This window comes from Ascaphus truei, chromosome 6 (assembly GCF_040206685.1).
Source record: "Ascaphus truei isolate aAscTru1 chromosome 6, aAscTru1.hap1, whole genome shotgun sequence".
In the NCBI taxonomy this organism is placed as follows: domain Eukaryota; kingdom Metazoa; phylum Chordata; class Amphibia; order Anura; family Ascaphidae; genus Ascaphus; species Ascaphus truei.
This window is the reverse complement of record NC_134488.1, coordinates 110,640,080-110,663,178: the sequence shown is the minus strand read 5'-3', so window position 1 is coordinate 110,663,178 and position 23,099 is coordinate 110,640,080. Positions and strand designations below refer to the sequence as shown.

At 46.7% G+C, this 23,099-nt stretch overlaps 1 protein-coding gene across 4 annotated transcripts in view; it reads right to left on the bottom strand.

Annotated features, from left to right (window-relative positions):
• Window positions 1-4,243: 4,243 nt before the first annotated feature.
• SYT3 (synaptotagmin 3) overlaps window positions 4,244-23,099 on the bottom strand; it is a 162,140-nt gene continuing 143,284 nt past the window's right edge. For all 4 annotated transcript variants that reach the window (XM_075605774.1, XM_075605776.1, XM_075605777.1 and 1 more), the window contains exon 11: window positions 4,244-6,570. The gene's annotated coding sequence lies outside the window, so the exon portion shown is untranslated. The remainder of the gene's footprint in view (window positions 6,571-23,099) is intronic.

The window sequence follows — 23,099 nt, the reverse complement described above, 5'->3', positions numbered from 1 at the left end:
TTCCCTCTCCTAAACCGGCACCATGGGCCGTGGACGCCACTCACGCAAACCCCGTTCCCGACCTGCAACGATTACGACTAACCACCTGTGGCCAGTGGCATCCAATTTGGCAGCAGTCAGGATGTAGGTAAGCAGATTGTTTCCGTTCTTACCTCAAAGGATACCTTATAGAGGTAGTTATGCAGCTTGCCTACGATGACCTACTTTAAGGCTAGAAACTCCAGTTTATGGACCGGATAATTCTTCTCGCTCAGAGTTAGAATGCGACTCACGTTGGAGACAGGCTGAAGCTCGGTAGGATACTTCTGATGGAGTACTGCTCCCAGTCCATCAAAGCTGGCATCCATGTGCAACATGTACGGGTGATCCGGGTCAGCATAGGCCAAAATAGGAGCTTCGGTGAGCTTTTTTTTTTTTGGTTTTAGAAAGGCCTCCTCAAAGGAAGGAGTCCATTTCTCACGAACGGTGTTCTTGGATTCACGGCTTTCTGACGAGGATCCTCAGGATAGATCTTCAGCAAGTTATTCAAATTTTGGCAATACATGAATATCCTTCCACAAATCTCAGATAGTAGCCGCAGAACCTTAGGAAAGAGCGGAGCTCCATCACATTCTCAGGCCGAGGCCAGTTCACCACTGCTTCCACCTTGGCAGGGTCAGTTGCTACTCCATCTGTGGATACAATATGGCCCACATAGGTGACCGAGGTCCGGCAGAATTTGCACTTGTTGAGAGACAACTTCAAGCCACTCCAGGACCTTCAGGAGACGCTCCTCATGTTTCTACAGGGTACGACAGAAGACGATAATGTCATCCAGGTAAACCAGACACTCTCTGGAGATCATGTCCCTGATGGTCTTCTCCATCAACCGCTGGAACGTGGCGGGTGCTCCACAGATGCCTTGAGGCATCCGGGTGAACTAATAGAATCATAGCGGGAAGAAGAATGTGGTCTGGGCTCCTGGGAATTTGATAGTATCCAGAACACAGATCCAATACACTGAACCACTGACTGCCGGACAGTGCACTGAGGATCATCTCGATTTGGGGTAGCGGATATTAGTCAGGAACCGTGCGGTGATTCAAGGTGTGATAGTCAACATATAGACGCACAGAACCATTCTTCTTCTGCACCACCACAATGTGTGATGCATAGGGGCTGCAGGACTCAGTCACGATGCCAGTGGTCTCCATCTCTTTTAGGATGTCCCTAACATCGTCCACATATCTCGGAGCTCAATTGAATTGTGTGTTGAGCACTTTTGCTACAATCCACATCCATTTCACTGGTGGAGAATACCTCTGCGCTCAGCCAGTTTATCACCAAGCCGCTTCTTCCACTCTGGTGGTAAGGACGGTTGTCCAAAGTCGAATTGTAATTCAGACAGAGCTTTCCACACTGAAGTAGCGTTTACATGAACCAGAGGTTCTACGTGGGTGACAGGGTATATTCGGCCCAGTACTTGGCTGACATCCAACCGAACAGGGTGAGGCGAAATATTTTGGATAGACACGGTAAACCGCCGAGGAAGTGTAGATTTATTCTCCTTCACTTTGGGCACCAACTTCTATCCTCTTATCTTGTCCTCTGTGGATGTGGTTTCCAGTGAGAAGTACCAGTCTTTCGCAACATGAGCAGGGTAGCTGGGCCAAGCCATCATATGTCTCACTCCCCCTGGTGGAATCTCTGTCAACCCCTTCCCGTTCCTGAGCAGACATTCGGTAGCACTCGTCCTTGAAAGCTTGATGAATCTTCAGTGAAGACAATGGCAATTCCTCTGCCTCTTTCAGGAAGCCCTGATCAAGGATCGCACAACATCAGCATTGGTTCCTAGTATGATGGTGGAGTTCGGATGTTCCCTTAGTTCAGGACACACCAGCGCTTCCACTTCCATGGGATGAGTCATATTCATGTTAAGTTGCGTTATGTCCATCCGCACTCGAATCACTCCATCTATGGGGTATTCTTGACTACTGAGGCCCCATAATATAATTTTCTCCGCCGACTGCAGAGGCAGATGCTGGAGGTGAAGATCATAGAAAGATCAGTAGAATATCATTACTTGAGAGCCGGTGTCTAGCAGAGCGGATGCATAGATCCCCTCGATTAGTACCTGTACTATGGCCGCAGGGCCTACTCGACGATAGGCCTCATGCGAATGTAACTTTTCGGGGCTAGCCGAAGGATTGCTTTCTGTGGAGGTGGCCAGCCGCTCCACTGGGTGATGTGACGAACATCAGGGCAGTTGGAGTGGAGGTTGCCGACTGATTGCAGTCCCTCGCCAGGCGACCTTCTTTTTTGCAGGTATAACAGCGCATACCTCTGGTCGCTCCTGGGCTGGGATTAGGGACCGGGCTCCGGGGCACCTAGGGGGCATATGCGGGAGGCTCCTGAGGATATCTTCAGAACCCTCCATCTTGTTAGGCTTCTGGGACGAGGTTCCCTTTATCTCTCCCTTACAAGAATCCTTATGTTTCTTGGGAGTGTGTAGCCGTGTGTGAGCCTCATTCCCTAGAAGAGAACACCATAGCATGCGGGATATAGGATGGGTAGGGAGCGATCCTCTCAGGAACTGTTTGTGACGAAATCCATCCACATCAGAAACTGAAATGAATTGGTGGGAGAGTAGAGCCCAATATACTAGTTGTATGCGGTGGATGAATGCAGACAGCTCCTATCCTTCTTTCTGCCGCAGGGTGAATAATTTAGACCAAAGTTCACTTTCGTCATCCTCCATGCCATAGACCAAGTTAAGAAGTCTACTAATATCCGCATTCTGCTCCCAGTGCATTCTTACCATAATTGAGGCATTTTACTATCTGCTGCTTCTTGACAACTTCGGAACAGGACCACTGTTCCAGCACTTGCAGAGTGTTTTCCTTCCTGTCCTCAAACGATTCTTCCCCCGTGGGTGTTAGAGATACCCCGGAAAAGGCTATTAACTTGCAATAGTGCTGTGCCGGGGATGACTGGGCTAGGTTGTCAGCCAGTTGTTGTATCACTTCAGCGAGCACCTGGTCTCCTGGCGAACTGCGGCTGCTGCGGCCAGACCATCTGCTACGAATGGACTCTGGGCTAGCCTGGCTCCTACTGGGACTGCCTGGGGGCCGAGAAGGCTCAACCGCCGAGGGCACTTTTGGTGTAGAGCCAGAGTTAGAGTCCTCCGCTTTTACTATTAGTTCTGGGTATATGAGGGGACACCTGCAGGGTAGTGCTCCAGGGAGATGCAGCGCCGGTGGCCCTTCATTCCCCTGCAGATCACCGCCGGCGTTAACTAGCACTATGCTCCACAGAGACGTGGGGTCCCATTTTCAGCCTAAAGGTCGGGCAGTAGTTAACCCTGGGAACTGCCTCAGAGCTAGACACAAGTTGTGGGAGTGGACGTCGGCCAGGACATTCCCCGCGGCGACCACGTGGTGGAAAGGTACCTGGAAGTCTATCAACCACAACATGGCCGATGCAACTCCACTGCTTCTCCCAGGCTACGGAGCTAATCCCCCCCCCAGGAGGTAAGAAGCGGGAACCTTGCTACACAAGTTCATGTTGGTTTGTCCATTAGCTACTGTAATGATGGGCAGGTACTGTATGCAGGTTGAAATCAGAACTTTGTGAACTTCAAGGTTTGTTCAGAAGTTTGAGACCAACTTCGAAAAGAACTTTCAAGTTAGAGCTAAATTCTAATCAAGACCCAAAAAAGGGTCATCATTTGATTATTTTATTTACGACTAAAAACACATTTTTGATCAAATGTTACTGTTATTTTGAGGTTTTTTTTATTTACAGTAATGTTTAAAAAAATCTCAAACCAAATCCAATTTAGTTCCAGCAAAAACCATGAAATATTTTTAGAACCCTAACCAGAACACCAGTGAAAGTGTCCACCTTTAATTCTAAGTCCTACTGTATGTCAAACCCCATTCCCAAAATGCTACCCAATTCGTTGTGCCTTTGATCCTCGGAAACCGTGCATTGCAATGTACTTCATGTTATCACTTGGATGGCCGATTCAGGTTGCTGTTTTGGTTAACCAGTTTGCATTCATTTTTTAGAGATTCCCCCCAGCGTTGGGATGACGAGCCCCCCATATGCTGCACACTAGTTGCCTTAATTATGTCACTTGTAACAAAGGATTCATTCTGGCTTTCACAGAGGTACCTTAAATATATATCTCTCATACACTGTTCCAGTGAAGTACAAAATGTTACATAAACCAAAATAAACGTCTTTCTTTTTTAATTTCACATATTTTTCTTTTATTTAATTTTTTTTTTCTTTTTGCATTTTTTTGGTATGGCTTTACAGTCAGCGACTGTACAGAAATGAACATTTTTCTCACACACTATAAACAGACAAATGTTATTTTTTTTTTGTTCAACAAAATACATACGTGCATCTGGTTCAATTTTTTTTTTTGTTAATGTTTCATTTTGTGAGAGTCAACTTTATTTTCATTTTTTTTTTTACTCGGTAGACAGAAAGACAACAGGTGGGTTTCCCAAGGAGTGTTTCTGTTCCCCGCATAACTGTTACAATTTTTGAGCATGCTATGAAGTCCATGCAGTCCTTGGTGAATCCAATTAGAGAAAAGGAATGCGGAGAAAGATCACCGGCACCTGAGGCATGGCACAACCAGAAAGGAACTGACTAATATGTAGAGATCTTTTACCCCCCCTTTCAAGTTGCCAAAACTGTAAGCATGTGGTTCGTACTTATGAACAAGAGCTTCTATAAATAGTTATTACAACAAAATCCCATAATGGCAATTCAGGATTTCAGGTCTTCAGTTGATCATATCGGGACAGTATGATATATAAGTTTGACCACATTCAGACGTGCCCCATTGCTTTCAAGCTCAGGGTACTGAGAAAGCGGCGTCAAGTTCATTATAAAACTCAGTGCTGACTGTGTTCACAAGAAGACAAAGGGTAGAGAACATTCTGAGAAAGGAGACGCCCAAGGTTCTGCAGCCCCTATAGTCTGCCCAGAGGTGACACTTCCTTGAGGACAATGGTCAAGACACAATGAATGACACTGACGTGTGGCTATGATATGACTCATTCTCTTCAATGCATTGTTATTGTGATCAAAAGATCATTCTTTAATCAGACTTTACATTTTATCTACACAAAGACAATACCAGGTGCCTGGCCACTATGTAGTGGTCATTTATTTGTATGTGTGCACACTGAGTTTGCCTGCTCTGTTCCAAAGTTTGCATGTAGTGTAGTTGTTTCGGCATGGCTATATTTATTCCTTAGTCTTCAGATAATATACAAAGAGATATTGTTGTGAACCCTTTATTCTTGGCACATTGATAGTTTTAGAAGGAAATCTTGCAGGCAGCAATCTGCTTCTACCAGGAAAAATGTTGCACAGTTTTTACAAACACTGTAGCATAGCCCCACTATTCCTAAGCAGCGCCCAAGGTGTCCTTTCAACCTCTAAGCTATAAAGTTAATGGAAGTCTGGGGAAGGCAGGTGCTCTGATTATAAAGTATGCTTACTTTCTCGTGTTGTTTCTAGCTATAGTACCATTTAGCAGCCTATTCACTGCATCTGAGCTGCTAAACAGGAATTATGCATATCCTGCTCCATGTAAGAGCTGGAAGACAAAATCCTCCAAATGATTATGATAACCATCATAAACATATAACTGTTGGCCATATTCATAACCCTTGCTCACCTTAATAACAATGTTATATTTTCCTTAGTATAGGAAGGAGGGAACCACCAAATACCACTCAACTGAACATATTTATCAGTCACACACACAGAATGTACAGTATTACATGTATCAATAGAAAGACAGTCAACGGAAAAGTGCCTACATCTTGCTTCAAGAGAATGGGGTCTTATACGTTCAATTTTGAATTGTCACTAACTTCTCTATATACTGTAACAACTCAGCCCTCAACAACCCTTCTCCCCATAACGTCAGTGTTCTTGGTGGCGTAGATGAGTGTGATTTGTTCAGAACAGTCTTCCTTAATCTGTTCCATTTACAGTTGCAGTGTTCTCTCATCTCACTATCCCAATGATATGTGGTTTAAACATAGTCACCCAAGGGATGAAGGGATCATTCAATTATGACAGAGGCAGCAAGAACAAGGAGTGAGTCTAAAGACCAAGGTGGAATTACTTCTCAAGCCAAGCGCTGTCCTCTCTGCCCGGAGAGGTCAGATGAGGCCTGGAGAAAGGGCTTTTCCATAACATGCAAATCACTCAGATTCTAAAAATGTAGTGCTGTTCCATATACTCTTCTTCTTCCTACCCCATGCTGCTTTTAGTGCATTGCTGGAGTTTGATATGGTGACTGACAATTCAGCAGTATCCTCTCTGCACAAGGAGTGTCAGATAGGCCTTTTGCAGTTCACCCTGGCTCAGTGGGGTTATTCCAAAATGTACATGCGTACTGTATGGCTTTGAGGACATCAAAATGCTTCTTCTATCATCTAGTGCATTTTTACAGCCTTTCGTCACTCCATCTGTCTCAGGAGCCTTGTCACCACCCCATGAACAAAAGATACGGTGAAGAGGAAACAGATAAAGAGAAGCACATGGCTTGGAAACCTGAGGAGAGATAGAAAGGACATGGTATCATTAAACTTGTAGAGAAGTTACACAATTTTATATAATCTAACAACCAGCCTTATTGGACTACTTCACAATTCCTTTATTCCTCATGATTCCAAGCAGAAGAAAAAAAATTGCATTTAAAAAGCTATACATGAATCAAGACGTCTAATTAGAATTGTCATCAGACCCAATCTGTTGCTTTATCACCGTCAGAGCACTGCTTCTTTATGATACCTTTTTGCTAGCTACTGAGAATACCAATATACATGGTGAGGAAGAAGAATTTCTGTTGGGGCACTGGCTTTTGAAGTGACATTTTCTAGTTTAAAGTCTGTTATGAATTAGTTTGAAGAAAAAAACACGTTACAATATATCACGTACATGTGCACGTGACTTGTATATGTGAAAAGGGGTAATGCACACGGCTTTCCAGCTGACCCACTTTTCACCCCCGCAGGGTCCCTCAAATGAGTAATATCCCCCACAATGCAATATTACCATATAGCTACAATATATATCTTAAATCGCTTCCACCACCTCAGATACAAAAAAAGGTCTAAATCGCTAGGGTCCTTGGTCCCCGTTTACTGATCAAAATATATCATTAGCACACAAAAATCTATTGTGATAAACCGTGTTCGAAAATGGAATTACTCTTCAAAGCATGCAGAGTTCAATTAAAGCCCAAAGACAATGCTTATGAAGTTTTAGATTTAATATACAAAAATAGTGCAGTGCTTTGTTTTACAGGAAAAAATAATATTTCAAGAAATGTACAGTGCAATGTATGACAGTTTCATAAAAATAAACAGAAGTCCCTTACATACATCACCATATATTTGGGTTCCCTCAAAAGGTCTCGAGTGGAAAACTGGAGATTTCACATGTCATACAGTAGCATTGACACTCCCTTGGTTGAAAATCTGAATTCATATTCTAAATGCATAGTTTTTATCCTAAACGTCCTACATTGGAAACTGGACCCACATTCTGGGCCCGTCTTTAAACCCCCTCATCAATCTCTCATAGTAGTTACATAGTAGATGAGGTTCGAAAAAAGACATGCGTCCATCAAGTTCAACCCATGCTAAATTTAGATAGCTTAATAGCTGTATATTAAGAAACACAAAATACATTTTTGTCATGAATTTGAACATGCGTATATACATTAGTTAAACAAGCTTCATGGCACCCATTTTCCCCTATGTCAGGATCTGATTTACGCAGTAATTTTAGGAGGAGTAGGGAAGAAATTAGCCAACACAGATATCATGTACTGTACCAAACTTTACATCTGTATGTACGTATGTATGTCTATCTTTATTTATATAGCACCATACAGGTACATAGCGCTTTACAATAAATGTGATAACCCCCTGGATATCACTTGTGGTGTCCCGCAAGGCTCTGTTCTGGGGCCCCTACTCTTCTCAGTGTTCATTAATGACCTTCCCACAGCTTGTAAGGAAGCCTCAATACACATGTATGCAGATGACACAATCCTATATGCACACAGCCATAGCCTCTCTGACCTTCAACACATACTTCAGTCTGACTTTTTGAGACTCGAAAACTGGATTTCTCAAAACAAACTGTTTTTAAACACTGACAAGACTGTAACAATGGTATTTGGGACCAAGACTAAATTTGTAAAGCTTCCAGTGACTGAGCTCCTGATTAGAACCAACACTAACACCACCCTAACACCTAGTTTTAAATACCTGGGCTTATGGTTTGACTCCCACTTAACATTCGGGATGCACATTGATACCCTGACAACCAAGACCTATGCCAAACTAGGGGTACTTTACAGGAACAAATCTAAGTCTCCTGGTCAGAAAGCGTATCGCACAGCAGATGCTAATGCCAATTATTGACTATGGAGACATAGTATATGGCTCGGCTCCTCAAACCCACCTTAGCAAACTTGACACCCTCTACAATTCAATTTGTCGTTTTGTTCTCCAATGCAACTACAACACACATCACTGCGAAATGCTCAAAGAACTAGATTGGTCAACACTAGAGTATAGGCGCAAAGTTCGCCTTTCCTGTCTTGCCTTTAAGTTCTTCATGGGCAAGCTACCCAGCTATCTGAACAAGCTCCTCATCCCTACCACATGCAGCACTTATCACCTGAGATCAGACTCCAAAAGACTATTCATGGTCCCAAGGCTCAACAAAGTATCCGGACGTTCCTCCTTCTCCTTCCGTGCACCCCAAAACTGGAACATCCTACCAGAGACTCTCACATCCACCACCAGTTTAAGTTCTTTCAAATCTAAGGCTGTCTCACATTTTAACCTGGTCTGTAACTGTTTCATACGCTCATAATATATATTATCTTTAACTGTGCACGCAATGTCTTGTATATAATGTATACCCTGCTCATTTATGTAACTGTACTTGTAACCATGTATTATTTGTTTTACTCTGTGCCCAGGACATACTTGAAAACGAGAGGTAACTCTCAATGTATTACTTCCTGGTAAAATATTTTCTAAATAAATAAATAATATTATAACACAATGGGAATAAGCACTTCAGACAAAACAATAGGAAAAGGAGTCCCTGTCCAGAAGATCTTACAATCTATGTGGTAAGGAGAGAATTTAGAGACAGTTCGAGGGCATTCTGATAAGTGTGTCTGCAATGGGCCATGGTCAGTGCATATGAGCTGTATAGTCTCAGCCAGCGGAGCTACCCATATGCTTCGTTAAAGAAATGTGTTTTAAATAAGGTCGTAAAGGTGGAAAGAGGTGGTGCCAGTCGAATATTGAAAGGAAGGGTGTTCCAGAAGTTTGCGGCAGGGAGTGAGAAAGGTTTTAGATGGGAGAGGGCTTTAGATACAAGAGAGTTAGACAGAAGACATCCTTGGGCAGAACACAAGAGTCGGGATGGTGTATAGTGAGAAATTAGGGCTGAGATGAGTATATAGCCTTAAAAGAGAGGAGGAGAATATTGTACAGTAAGTAATACAGGATTTAATAGGAAGCCAGGAGAAATGGGATTTCAGCAGGAGAGACACTGAGAAAGATTTAGGAGAAAAGTGATTCTAGGAGCAGCATTTAGGATAGATTGTAGTGGAGACAGGTGAGAGGCAGAAAGGTTACAATAGTCGAGACGGGAGAGAATGAGGGCCTGTGTTAGAGTTTTAGCAGTAGAGCAACAGAGAAAAGGGTGTATCTTTGCAATGTTACGGAAGACAAAACTACAGGTTTTAGCTACATTGTGAATGTGAGGGAGGAGTCAAATGTGACACCTAGGCAGCGTACTTGTGATACTGCGTATATGATAGTGCTGCCCACAATAATGTAGAAGGGGCAACGTGTAAGGTCAGGGGTTGAAAAGCAAATTTGTGTGTCATCAGCATAGAGGTGATATTTGAACCCAAGAGATGTGATTAGGGCACCTAGAGAGAGTGTGTAAAGAGAAAAGAGAAGGGGTCCCAGGACAGAGCCCTGGGATACCCCCACAGAGAGATTGACAGAGGAGGAGAAGGAGTTAGGAAGAGAGACACTGAAAGTACGATGAGAGATGTAAGAGGAAATCCAGGTTAGAGCTCTGTTACGGATACCAAGAGTATGGAGAATGTGAAGGAAAAGAGAGTGGTCCACAGTATCAAGCACTACAATGAGGTCGAGTAGTATGAGAAGAGTGACTATCCTTTTGTGTCTTTGTCTGAACCCTAAACCCTCTGGATAAAGATATGAGAAGTGAAGCAATTTTGCAACAAAGAAAAGTTAATTCATAGACCGAATTTTTTGAGAAAATAACGAAGTAAACAAATAAATATTGATAGGAATTGCTTTCAATCTCTTTTTTGTATCTGGTGCTGCTTTTTAAAACAGTTTTGAATCCGGGCGACTGATAAATAATCAATTAACAGTTTGAAAAACATGCCAGGATCAACTGCTTTTCGACATACTGTGATAACTGACTGTAACAGGGCAAGCCTGTTTAGGATAGCTAGAGCTGTTGGGCGTTGGCCAGACAGTGGTTAATTCCTGCCTGGGGAAAAACAGGATTACAGTACTAACGAGCTCAGCTGAGTCTTGAAAGGGGTTTAAGGCAGCGATTATACAGCCGAACTGCAGGGCACATTAGCGACGTTGCAGAGAGATATGTGCACAAGCACATGCTACTGCGCGCACGGCTGCAATCTGTTTTTTGATTGGACGGCCGCGTCACGTGACGTGGTCGTCGCAATCAGAAAACAAATTTGCAAAATGCTTACAATGTTGCCCGCATTGCGGTAGCAAGCGGTGCTACAGTCGCGCTTGGTATAAGCGCTTTGCGGGTATGTATAATTCTTGTTTTGGCGGTGCGCTGCGCCACGCGTGTTTTTATGTATAATCCCGGCCTAAAGGACAGTGAACGGAACTGTTTGGCTGGCTCTCCCTGGTCTGTGTTCTGACCACATGTGCGTGTCCTTGATCTGTAGGGACACCAGGGTGTGCATGCCATATCCCTGTCCTTGAACGGGCAAAAGACGTCTATAGACATATATGGATTTTCATACGCTAGGGAAGATGAGCTTTGGCCTAGGATACCCTTATACTTTATAGTGTCCTGTATTTTGCTGCACCTTGGCTGAGGAAAATAACATGTTTTTTTGTTGATGCACTTTGGCGAAATAAAAGCCTACCTTTATTTTCCCAAAGCAAGCCTCCAGTCTCCACCTCTGAACGCATCGCCTACACTGACGTTATTACAATGGCCGTTTCTCCCTCTGGCGCAACTACAACATGCCAGCGGGAGAAAAGGCCATTGTTTTTATTTAGCCACATACGTAAAGGGGGCAGAGCTAATACACCACTAGCTGCAATAACAGCTCCTACATCTGTATGCTAACAAACATAGCCATTTCCATGCAAATATTTGACTCTGAACATACAGTACTAAACATTGCTTAGTGTTAATACCAGGGCATGTGTATTCATGAAAAAAATTATTACATGCAACTGCATTTTTCTATTTTCAGAATCTGGTGATATTTATTTTCACCGTTAAAGCATGACTTCCAGATTCCTTCACTTTCTGTGCCTTGGGCACGTATCACTGTATCATCTAAAGGTTAGCCCAAGGCTATCGACATTGGTACTACCTTACCATGCCCCAACAGGGGACTAAGACCATGTAAAAAAACAACTTTAGCTGGCAAGCAACATCCCGCATGCTGTGACAATAAAAATCAACCCCCAACATATACACCAGGCCTACACAACTCCAATCCTCGAGGGCCGCAAACAGGCCAGGTTTTCAGGATATCCCTACTTTAGCACAGCTGGCTCAATTAGTGGGTCTAATTGACTGAGACACTAATTGAAACAGCTGTGCTGATTTAGGGATATCCTGAAAACCTGGCCTGTTTGCGGCCCTCGAGGACTGGAGTTGTGCAGGCCTGATATACACATTATATCCCCTACTCTCTAAACAAGGGTGGGAGGGCATGAAACCTTTCCCTTGTGCTTGCTAAAATGGCTCACCCCTGTTCAGTGCAGCCTGTCTTTTTTCTCTACAGCTTATCCCACCCACCAACACGTGCCCAGCAACTGATTACTTGAAACATTGAACCTTTTAACCACCAATGCCGGGTGTTGTGCCTGTAGTCCTGGGCCCTTTTCTTTTTAGACTTAATTCTGATCCAGGGAATCTACAGTGTGACCCACACATTGTACGTTACAAACGCTGCTTGTGAACAAAGTGAATTCTTTAACAAAAGAGATTACAGCATAAATGCTTCCAATGCAGCTTGAACCCAGGCCAGATATTAAAGTTGGGCTGCGTCCACAGTAGATTCGACGGCGCGACTAATGTTACAAACAAATGGATGCCAACGTGCTTGTGCATAGATCGCACGTGCATGAGCGTGATGGGGCGACCAGTACTTTGCGCGACAAACTGGTTTGAATTTGCCATGCGATGGCCCGGTTGCGATGCGTGGCGTGGTTCAGCCGACGTCACAGGCACACCCCCGGCACGCCCTCACCACGCAAACCTGCAGGACACAGATTGCGGCAAGTACAGGTGTGCGCGAAGCCACATGCGCGCTCGCACCAGTACTACTGTATGTACGCGGCCTAACACTACCAGCTGCCCCACCAAAGCAGCTGGAATATAGACTATTGAAAGGCACATATTGCTCCTATTTATGGGGCTAGTTGTACTATAGGTGTGAGCTGTAATTGTTTATAGTTGACCCTTTCAGTGCTTGAAGACCAGTGATCCTGCAATGCCCTACAGGTAGGACATTTCTAATAGTAATAGAGACAGCTACATAAAATAACTGTGGGTAATACTCTGGGTAGCTAGATATGTCTGCTGCATTAGCTACTGTAAGACTGTTAATTAATATGCAAGCACTGCAGCAGTGACGGGGGTTAGGTGGCTGGGAATGTAGCAGTGTTTATTCATACATGAGAACTAATCAAGGCATTTGCAGCAGCAGAATTTCTAATTAGCAGTGCTCATTAAAGTCAACAGACAGGCCATTAATAAAGCATGGAACAGCTTTTTCAATCACTAGGATTTAAAAAAATTGTATTAATAATGCCTCACACTATTTGTGTTTAAGCAATGTCGGAGTCCACAATTTATTTCCACCTTTACTCCTGGTAGGGTGTATAATGTAATATGAATATAATGGTGATCCTGGGCTTTAACTTGCTTTGAAAAATGTCACATATGTTTATTATGGCAATAAGCCACTGCATGATTGTGAAAATGAGCAGGAGATCAAAACATTGACTCTGGCAGGATACCAATTTTAGGGTAATCTTGATTACAGAGCAACTTTTATAATGTGTGCAACGTAATTTTTGTATAGTAATTATATAGTCAATATTTACACTAATCCTATACAGAAAAATAATAAATCCTCGCCTTAAACAGAAACGGCTTATTACCCAAATGCAATCCCTATGGCACGTAAAAGTGAGAAACCCAAGACCACCAAAAGTGTCCATGAGATTGGAAATGACTACATACTGTACAGTACGGGTCTAAGGTTTTCAGACATCGCATGAGAATATGGGGGAGATTTACAAAGCTCCAATATGGGATACTGCACAGCAATGGCAGATAACACGGGTTCGCTGTGTGATAACCTATATCCCAGCATAAGGACCATATTTACTAAGCCGTGCTTAAGAGATAATAAGTAATAATCCCCAAAGAACAGGGCAGTCAGTATAAGTCAATAAATGTCCTGGCTGGAGGAGTTGAATCCAACCAGGGCATTATTGGCCAGTAATGTCATGTTATTCAAGGATTATTACTATTATAGTCTACATTTTTGTTTTTTTAATGCTTTTTTTCATCTTATATCATATCCATGCCCCCCATTACTCAACACTCAACCCACAAGTGGCGAATTGGCCATGAAAGTGTGGCGAATGAGAGTTTGCCAGCTCCCACAGTAAAATAAACTTTTTCCTGACGACGTGTACTGGTTTCTGGTCTCTGAATGAGTCAACAAAGTGAACCAGCCTATTTTGATCTGGTTTAATACTGATTGGCCGGCAAAGCCGGCCAATTCAGTTAAACAGCAATTCTACTTGTTGCCAAGTAGAACAAAGAAAAACCAGTCAAACAAATATATAAAGGGAACTAACAAGTGCACTGTGAAAAGTGCACTTATAAAGAAGGGTTAACTCAAAAGAACCCATGATGGGGGATACCGAGCAGAGCACCCCGCCTAACGCCCACTGGGAGGCAAACCCCCGAAACCGTCCCAGCGGACTCGGTGTACGTGAACTCTGCCCGAATACGGAGTTGCACCAGCGCCCGGAATACTGCCACAATGTTCGTTGGGACCCCCCTCTCCAAACACTGCTTCCTGGTCTTGTAAATGGCTACCTTAGCCACTGCTAGGAGCAGGTTGACTAGGAGATCCCTAGGCTTATTGTCTCGGGACACTGGGCACCCAAAAATAAAAAGATGAGGGGAAAACCCCAGCCAGAACTGCAGAAGAAGGCTCCTCAAGGTGGATAAGAGGGGCTGCAGTCTGCCGCAGCTCAGATAAATGTGGAATACGGACTCCCGCTCGCCACAGAAAGGACAGGCGGCGGGGAGTCCGTGAAGTGTGCCAAGTACTCTCCTGTGCTCAGTGCACCGTGGAGGACCCTCCAACTCAAATCCCCGGCGGGACGGGGAACCAAAGCTGAATAGAGCTCTCTCCACCGGGGTCTCTCGTCCTCGTTCGCAGGGAATACCCGCCTCCAGATGGTATCTGGGCGGGTGACAAGGGCGAGGTAGTGCACTATATGGAGCACCAGAGAATACAGGACTTTCCTCGGCATGCCGCGAAAACATGCCGGGGACATATCCCCCAACCTGCTGAGGTTGGGGGAGATGGGAGCCCGAGGGGGTTGCCGTGGTTTGGGTTCTATGCAAAGATCCGGAGAGCTGAAGTTGATAGGTTGACAATGCTCTCCGGTCTGGAAAACCCCCTCGATGAAGGTGCATGAGACAGGGTGGATTGCATCTTTAATCTACCGGATCAAACGACGAGGGACACAGGCAGTAAGCATACCCATACGGGGCGCAAGCACCTCTGCGCTTACCCAGTCTCGCCGCTCATAGTCCAGGAGATCCCCGACTCTTGTCACCTGCTCCAGGATTAGCCGGCGGCAAATAGAGGGTGAATCCAACATCCGAGCCCCCACTGCCGGATTATACAGCAGGGGCTCGGCGAGAAAATCAACCCCCACCGCCTGTTCCTTCCTGGTCGTGGAGACCAGTTTCCAGGCCTTTAATAAGTCCCGGTAGTATGCCGGCAGCTCCGAGAGGTTTCTTCCTAAACCCTCGGGCCTGATGATAAACAGTTGCCGGTCATACCTCATACTGCGCAGCTGGCAAAAGAAACTGGTCGCCAGCTGGCACCACTGCGGAGACGGATCCGCAAATAGGTATCTTTGCAGGTATTGGAGGCGGAAAGTGTGTAACTGGGAGCGGACACACACCACTCCCTGTCCACCCTCCTCCAAAGGAAGGCACGCAACCCCCACAGAGACCCAATGCTTCCCCATCCAGAGAAAATCCATCAATCTCCTCTGGATCTTGTTGATAAATTCGGGGGGGCGTACCCATGGCTATAAGCCGGTGCCAAAGCTGACTGGCCACCAGCTGGTTGATCACCAGGGTTCTTCCCCTAAGGGAAAGCATTCTCGACAGATACACCCATGACCCCAGACGAGCAATGACTCGTTCTTCAAGCTCACTGAAGTTTTCTGGGGCTGGGTCCTCCGCAGCAGACAGGTAGACTCCCAGATATTTGAGAGTATCGCTCCCCCACGAGACATTACGAAATGCAGGGGGCAAAGAGTCCACCTGTAAGGGACCCACCAAAATGCCGGAGCACTTGGACCAGTTGATCCGAGCAGAAGAGGCCACGGTGTAGACCTCTTGGCCAAGCTTGTGCCCGCTCCAGATCATCTATGTCCTGGGCCACGAGGAGCACGTCATCGGCATAAGCCGACAGGACTACCCGCATGCTGGGCTCCCGCAGCACCAGCCCGGTGAGCCTCCTCCTCAGTAGGCAGAGGAAGGGCTCGATGGCCAGCGCGTATAGTTGCCCAGACAGGGGACACCCCTGACGTACTCCCCGACCAAACACAAAAGGTGCCATCAGGGACCAATTAATTTTTACCAGACACTCTGCAGAGGCGTACAGCATCCGGAGAAAGCTCACAAATTGTGGGCCAAAGCCAAATTCCCTCAAGGTCTGCATGAGGTAACGGTGATCCACCCTGTCAAACGCCTTCTCCTGATCTAGGGACAGGAGGGCGAGTGACAGACCAGTCCTCTGCGCGTGGTGTAGCAGATCCCGGCCCAGAAAAATTTTGTCATGAATGCTCCAGCCCGGGACAGTATAGGACTGGTCGGGGTGAATCACCTCTGCCAGCACGGACTTGAGCCTCAGCGAGAGCGCTTTGGCTACGATCTTATAATCCGTGCTGAGCAGTGAGACCGGTCGCCAGTTAGAGATCTGGCGGAGATCCCCCTTCTTCGGCAGCAGAGACAGTATTGCCCGCCGACATGAAGGGGGCATCTCACCAGTCTCCAGGGCTTCGGCCAGGACCTCGGTGAAATCAGGTCCCAGCATCTCCCAAAAAAACGGAAGAACTCCACAGTCAGCCCATCTAGCCCCGGCGCTTTTCCGTGGGACATGAGATTAAGAGCTTCAGAGAGCTCGGCTAGAGTCAAAGGTAACTCAAGCCGCTCTCTTCCACCCTCGCCGACCGTGGGAACCCCCTCCCATAAGACCCTGCATGCATCCGGCTGGATGGACTCCGGAGAGAAAAGATCTACGTAAAACCTCCGGGTTCTGTCCCGGATGCTCTCCGAGTCAGTCAGAGGGGTACCGTCCTCTGCTATCAAGCAGGTGATATGTTTACGGTTTCCCCTCTTTTTCTCCAGCGCGTAGAAGAGGCGCGACCCGCGACCCTCCTCCCGAAGGAAGTGGATACGGGATCGCACATACGCCCCTTGAGCTCTCCGATCTTCCAAGTCCCGGAGAGCGCACTTCCTCTCCACGTACGCACACTGCAGGAATTGGTCTCCTGCCACAGACAGCCGCCTCTCGAGATCGAGCATCTCCTCCCTAAGGGTCTCGATCTCAGCATCGCGCCACCCGCTGGCACCTTTAGTGTGCTCTTGACAAACGAGGCGCAGATGAACCTTGCCCACGTCCCACCACTGCTCTAACGTGGCAAAGTCTGACCTGCAACCTCTCCAGGCCATCCAAAAGTCTCGGACCGACGTCGCAAACCCCTTGTCCTCCAACAACGTATTGTTGAAATGCCAATAGGCGGCCGAGGGCGCTGCTGATATTAGCGCCACCATCACGGACACACAATTGTGGTCCGAAAACGGCGCTAGCCTAATGGTACTGGACTGAGCTCGCGACAGGCTGTGGCTGGATATGTACAGCCTATCGATCCGGGACCAGGATATCCGTCCACCTCTAAACACTCTAACATAGGTGAACTCAGTGGATACCCCGGGATGTTGTTCTCGCCAGACGTCTACCAAGGAGTAGCGGGTGATGACCTCCCGCAAGGCCGACGCAGAACTATGGTGTGGCTCCAGACCATTCCGGTCCCTCAGAGCCTCGAGGGTGCAGTTAAAATCACCACCGAGCACCACGTGTTCGTCCGCGTCGACTGTCTCCAGATATTCGGACAATCTGACGAAGAACTGCCTTCTCAGGGGTCCGGTGGCAGGAGCATACACGTTCAAGAAATTAAACGTGTAGTCCTCGTACCGGACCCTGAGATGCAACAGGCGACCTGGAACAACAGTTTTGGCAAACAGCAGCTCAGGTTGAAAGGATTCGGAGAACAGGGTCACCACCCCACAAGATGTCGAATTGAGGTGGCTGAAAAAGACCTTGCCTCGCCACTCCAGATGCCAGCTGGCTTCAGCATCTGGAGTGGTATGGGTTTCCTGCAGGAAACTCACAGAGTACTTTCCCTTTTGTAAAAAGGAGAGTACCTGGAACCTGCGAAACCCGTCCTTACATCCATTTACGTTTAGCGTACCGATGCTCAAAGCCATTGGTAATCAAGAGCCTTGCTTCCCATAGGCGCTCAGGGTACTATACCCCGAGAAGCCTTACGTGCTATCGCAACACTTTGTTAAACTTTAGGACCCGAGCATGTTCGATAGTCCCGGAAAGTTTGGCCTTGTGGTTAGCCTTGATATATACTCTGAGAGAGTGGAGAATGACCGAAGCATCCTTCCACCTCTCAAGGGCCAACTGCACCTTCGTATGTCCGTGTCTACAGAGGGTATCATCCAGGAAACTATTTATCTCCCGGGCAGGGATAACGGGGATCGAGGAGTCCACCGACTCCATGGTGTCAGAGGACTCCCCTCTGAGCCCCAACTCCCCAGGCTCCTCTTGGCTGGAGAATTCAAGACCCCCGTCCTTCTCTGCGGGGGCCTCTCTCAGCCCTAGATTGGATGCCCTCCTTCGTGTTTCCACGAGGGGGTCCACTGTGCTCTCCACCTCCATCCCCGAGTCAGGATGTTCAGGGGCAGCTGGTGGTGACATGGCAGAGGCAGTAGACTCCCGAGAGTCCTCGGGGGCCACAGAAGCACATATGCCACGGGTGTTCGCATCACCTGCGGGAGAGCACTCACCAACCGCGGGAGGCCCCTCACCATCCGCGGGAGGGCCCCCACCATCCGCGGGAGGCCCCTCACCATCCGCGGGAGGGCCCTCACCATCCGCGGGAGGGCCCTCACCATCTGCGGGAGGGCCCTCACCATCCGCGGGAGGGCACTCACCCACCATGGGAGGGCACTCATTAGCAAGGACCTAAAAGGGAGGGTCTATCCCAGCATTCACTCCCAATAAAGTGCCTGCCCAAAACTCCGCACTAAGAGGGTTCAGGTCAGACAACTCCCAGATGTAATCGGAAGTGCTCACCAAAACACCCTCCAAACCCCCACCCACGGGGGTCAGTCCTAGCCCATCTCCTTCCTCAGGTGACGCAAACCGGGGCTTTTTTTCCTTAGTTGCGTCACCTGAAGGCGGTACAACCAGAAGGGGATCCCGGTCGACCCCCGGGTCCCCGAAGACTGGTATCTTTTTTGTGTCCGGCGGGGTAAATTCACCGAAGCACAAGTCTCCGGGGGATTCTCTCCAACCCAGAGGGGCGTTGGGAGGCTCCCCAACATCTATTTCTAGGGGTAAGGCCTCATGCTGTTGAGCACCTTGGCCTTCCACCCCAGAGATGTCGGGTACCTCCTCCTGCATTCCCTCCAGATCTTCGAGGGGGGGGCTATTCATTTATGAGATCCGGCTCATACTGGTCAATCCCAACCAGTGGGCCGGATGGAGCCAACTCATGTGGAACTGATGTTCCGTTCCCTTTAGGAGACATCCACGGGTGAACGTAATCCGGTTCACCCACCTCGACCTCCTCAAACGCCCTCTTGTGTTTATTTTTAAATTTGCTCTTCCTGGGGATTGATTCCCCAGGAGAGGGTGCCGCTGCCTCCCCAGCAGGAGCTCCCCCGCACCCTGTACGGTGCTTATAATGCGGGTAAGGTGTTCTTGGGGGGGGACAGCAACAACAGAGGGTGGCTGTTCCAGGGTGGCTTTTACATTCTCTCTCTGATCTTTAGGGAGAGGTTCAGATGTCACCGCCCGAGATGGGGCAGCGACATCTTCTGCGGTCCCAGGGGGACCTGGGCCCTCGAGGGCTTTACCTTCTCCCTCTGTTCTTTTGGGAGAGGTGCAGATGTCGGTCTCAGGGGGGACCTGGGCTCTCGAGGGCCCCGCTGTGGTAGGCACAGCGGTACCGGGTGTCTTGGCAGAGGGAGGGGCGGGTGCAGGAGCTGAGGTGGGATTTCTGTTCCCTTTGGGGCAACTTCTACGAGTGTGCCCCAGCTCCTTGCACAGATAACACCTAACCCCCTCCGTGCCATAGAAAAAAATATATTGAATGCCCTCGTAGGGCACCCTAAAGGAACCCTCCACAGATTCTGTGCTCCCCGGCAGCAGCAGTTGTACCTGCCGCCTAAATGAGAGCACATGCCTCAGCGCCCTATCCCTGCAGCCCAAAGGCAATTTTGTTATAGGAGACTTAATGTCTCCCAGGGTTTGCAGGTGTGGCCGCAAGAGGCTGTCTGGGATGAAGGGGGGCACATTTGAAAGGATGACCTTTGTGCCTAACCCCTCCATGGGTTCTATAGGGATGTAGATCCCCCCTACATTGATGCCTTTCTGCACAAGGGTGTGGGTGGCAGCCAGTGTACGGAGGAAGAAAATGCCCCTCCCATACATCTTGCTGGCCGCCACCACAGCAGAGGGACCCACAACGTCTGCCACAGCCCTTACATAAATCTCCATGTTCAGGCCAGGTGACATTGGGCATCTCACCCCAAGCTTCCTGCTCACACTGGGCGTGGCCCCAGCATTGTTGTTGCTGGGGTTGACGCCTGCAGCTGTTATCTGCGCCCATGTTTGAACTGGGGCCGCAGGGCCACGCTACTAACAGGCGCTGGGGGAGGCGTGGCCAGGGCACTGGAAGGACCAGGCCAAGGGCTGTGACTAAGATTATTGCTCCTAGGGGCCACAGTTTTTGGTGTCCTGTATCCGGGTGTGGTCCCCGTTGCCACACTAGTCCTACCTCCCTTAGGCATGATAATATTAAGCCTTTTAGTCAGGGGAGGAGGTAATGTTTAGAGAGAAAGGTGCAAAGAGGAACTGTCCTTTTAAGAACCAATTAACCTCTGCAAAGGGAGGGGGGGAAAAGACAGCTTTTAAACCCTGCTGTAGTTCTCTCTTTCCCCTTATTACTCTCTCTCTGTTGTAATAAGCCACACAATGTATAAGTCTTTAAAGAAAAGACACAGAGCTCTTAATTGCAGGTGAGAAAAGAGGAATCAGGCTTAAGAAAAAAAAGTGAAATTAGAAGTAAAACAACCAGTAAAACAACCAGTGTTTGGGAGAGGAGAGGGGTTGAGAACTACAGTTTCCATCCAGGCAAAATGCAGCTTTTGCTGGGTTGAAAAACACTGCAGTCCCTGGGTGAAAAACCAAAAAACGTTTTTTAAAACCCCCAAAACAACCTTTAAACCTCTTCAAAACACACAGTCCCCCACAGTTTCACTCCAAAATATAACAATAAGAAATAAAGTGAAATTGGAAGTAAAAACAGCCAGTAAAACTACCAGTGTTTGGGGAGGGGAGAGGGGTTGAAAGCTACAGTACCAGCCAGCCAAAGTGCAGCTTTTGCTGGGTTGAAAAACACTGCAGTCCCTGGGTGAAAAACTAAAAACGGTTTTTAAACCCCAGAAGCAACCTTTAAACCTCTACAAAACACACAGTCCCCCACAGTTTCACTCCAAAATAACACAAATGAAAAGAAGAATACAACCTGATTCCACAATGCCTGGGAGCTCTGTACATACACTTCTGAGGGAAGCAGCAGCAGGTGATAGTGCTGAGGGGAAGGAAGCAGACGAACAGTGTGTGTTGTTTTAAATGTTCGATTGAGCAACCTAATTTCTAAATTTTTACATGGTGTGGCGATATTAACTTCTCATTCGCCATACCTGTGGTTACATTGAAAAATAGGTTGCCCACCTCTGCGTTTGACCCTAAGCCTCATTGGTGCCCTTTTATTTTCTAGACAGTCCATTTTAATTATCCAAGTCCTGGTATACTACCTGACCTGCAGAGAGAACACTTGTCATGGTTAATACCCAGAGGGGTTTTTATTGACATTAGTAGCATGTCTGTGAACCATGCTCGTCTAAGCTAGTATGGAACTGTGACAGGGTAAATAAAAGCCACCAGCTATATGCCTGGCAGATATATGTTTAGTCTGCAGTGCAGCAGTGATGAGGTTAACTTCAGCTGGGAAGCTCAGGACAATTAGTTGAATCCCAGCTGCCTAATCAAGGTGTGTTAAAAACCCCAGGATGTGCACCCATGCCTGGCTGGTCAGGAGAGGAGTGAGTTACTGAAGAGATTACTGCTAGAAGGTCTGTCTTTTTGTATGCTGTCTGAAGCAGGGAAATACCCCGAAACTCTGGAGAGAGAACAGCTTGATTTAAGGTCTGTTTTGCAAAGTACATGTTTTATGGACTGTTGTGTTTACCACGCTGAAGAGAAGCTATTTTGTTTTCCATGCTGACGACAAGGAATTTTGTTTTGTCTGCTGAAGAAAAGCTATTTTTGTTTTGTGTGCTGTACAATTTAAGGCTAAATAAATAAGCCTTATCAAAAAAAACCCGCGTGTGTAGTTGCATGTACCTTGCAACAGGAACTATTTCTATAACACAGTTACATAGTTATATACCCTAGTAGTTGAGGTTGAAAAAAGACATACAGTACCAGTATGTCCATCAAGTTCAACCTAAATTTAGACAACAGAGATACTTATGGTTTACTTATATTTACGGTATTTTGATCCAAAGGAAGGCCAACATAAAAACCAGGGAAACGTTATCCAAGTATGTATCATAAGAGCAAAAATAAATTCCTTCCTGACTCCAGTAACGGCAATCAGATTTCTCCTTACATCAACATCCTTCCTACGTTTACTTATTTGGTATGCCCCGATATACCTTTTCTTTAGAAAAAAAAAGTCAAATCTTTTCTTAAAGATATCTATTGTATCTGCCACCACAGTCTCCATTTGTTAATAAATTCCACATTTCAACTCCCTTTACTTTAAATATAGTAATATTTTTTTCTTCTTTTAGATGCATCTTTTCTAATATAAACAAATCTAATTTAGCTAACCTTTTCTCATAAATCAGACCTGCCACCCTTTAATTAATTTGGTGGCTCTTCTCTGTACCCTTTACAGTTCCATAATGTCTTTTTCATGGAGTGGTGCCAAAAACTGTATTCCATATTCAGGGTGTGGTCTTACTAAGGATTTAAACAGTGGCAAAATTATGCTGTCTTCTCTTCCATCCACATCTCGTTGTATGCAAGATATACTATTTACCTTTGCAGCCACTGTCTGACATTGAGCACATTGGGCTTTGTC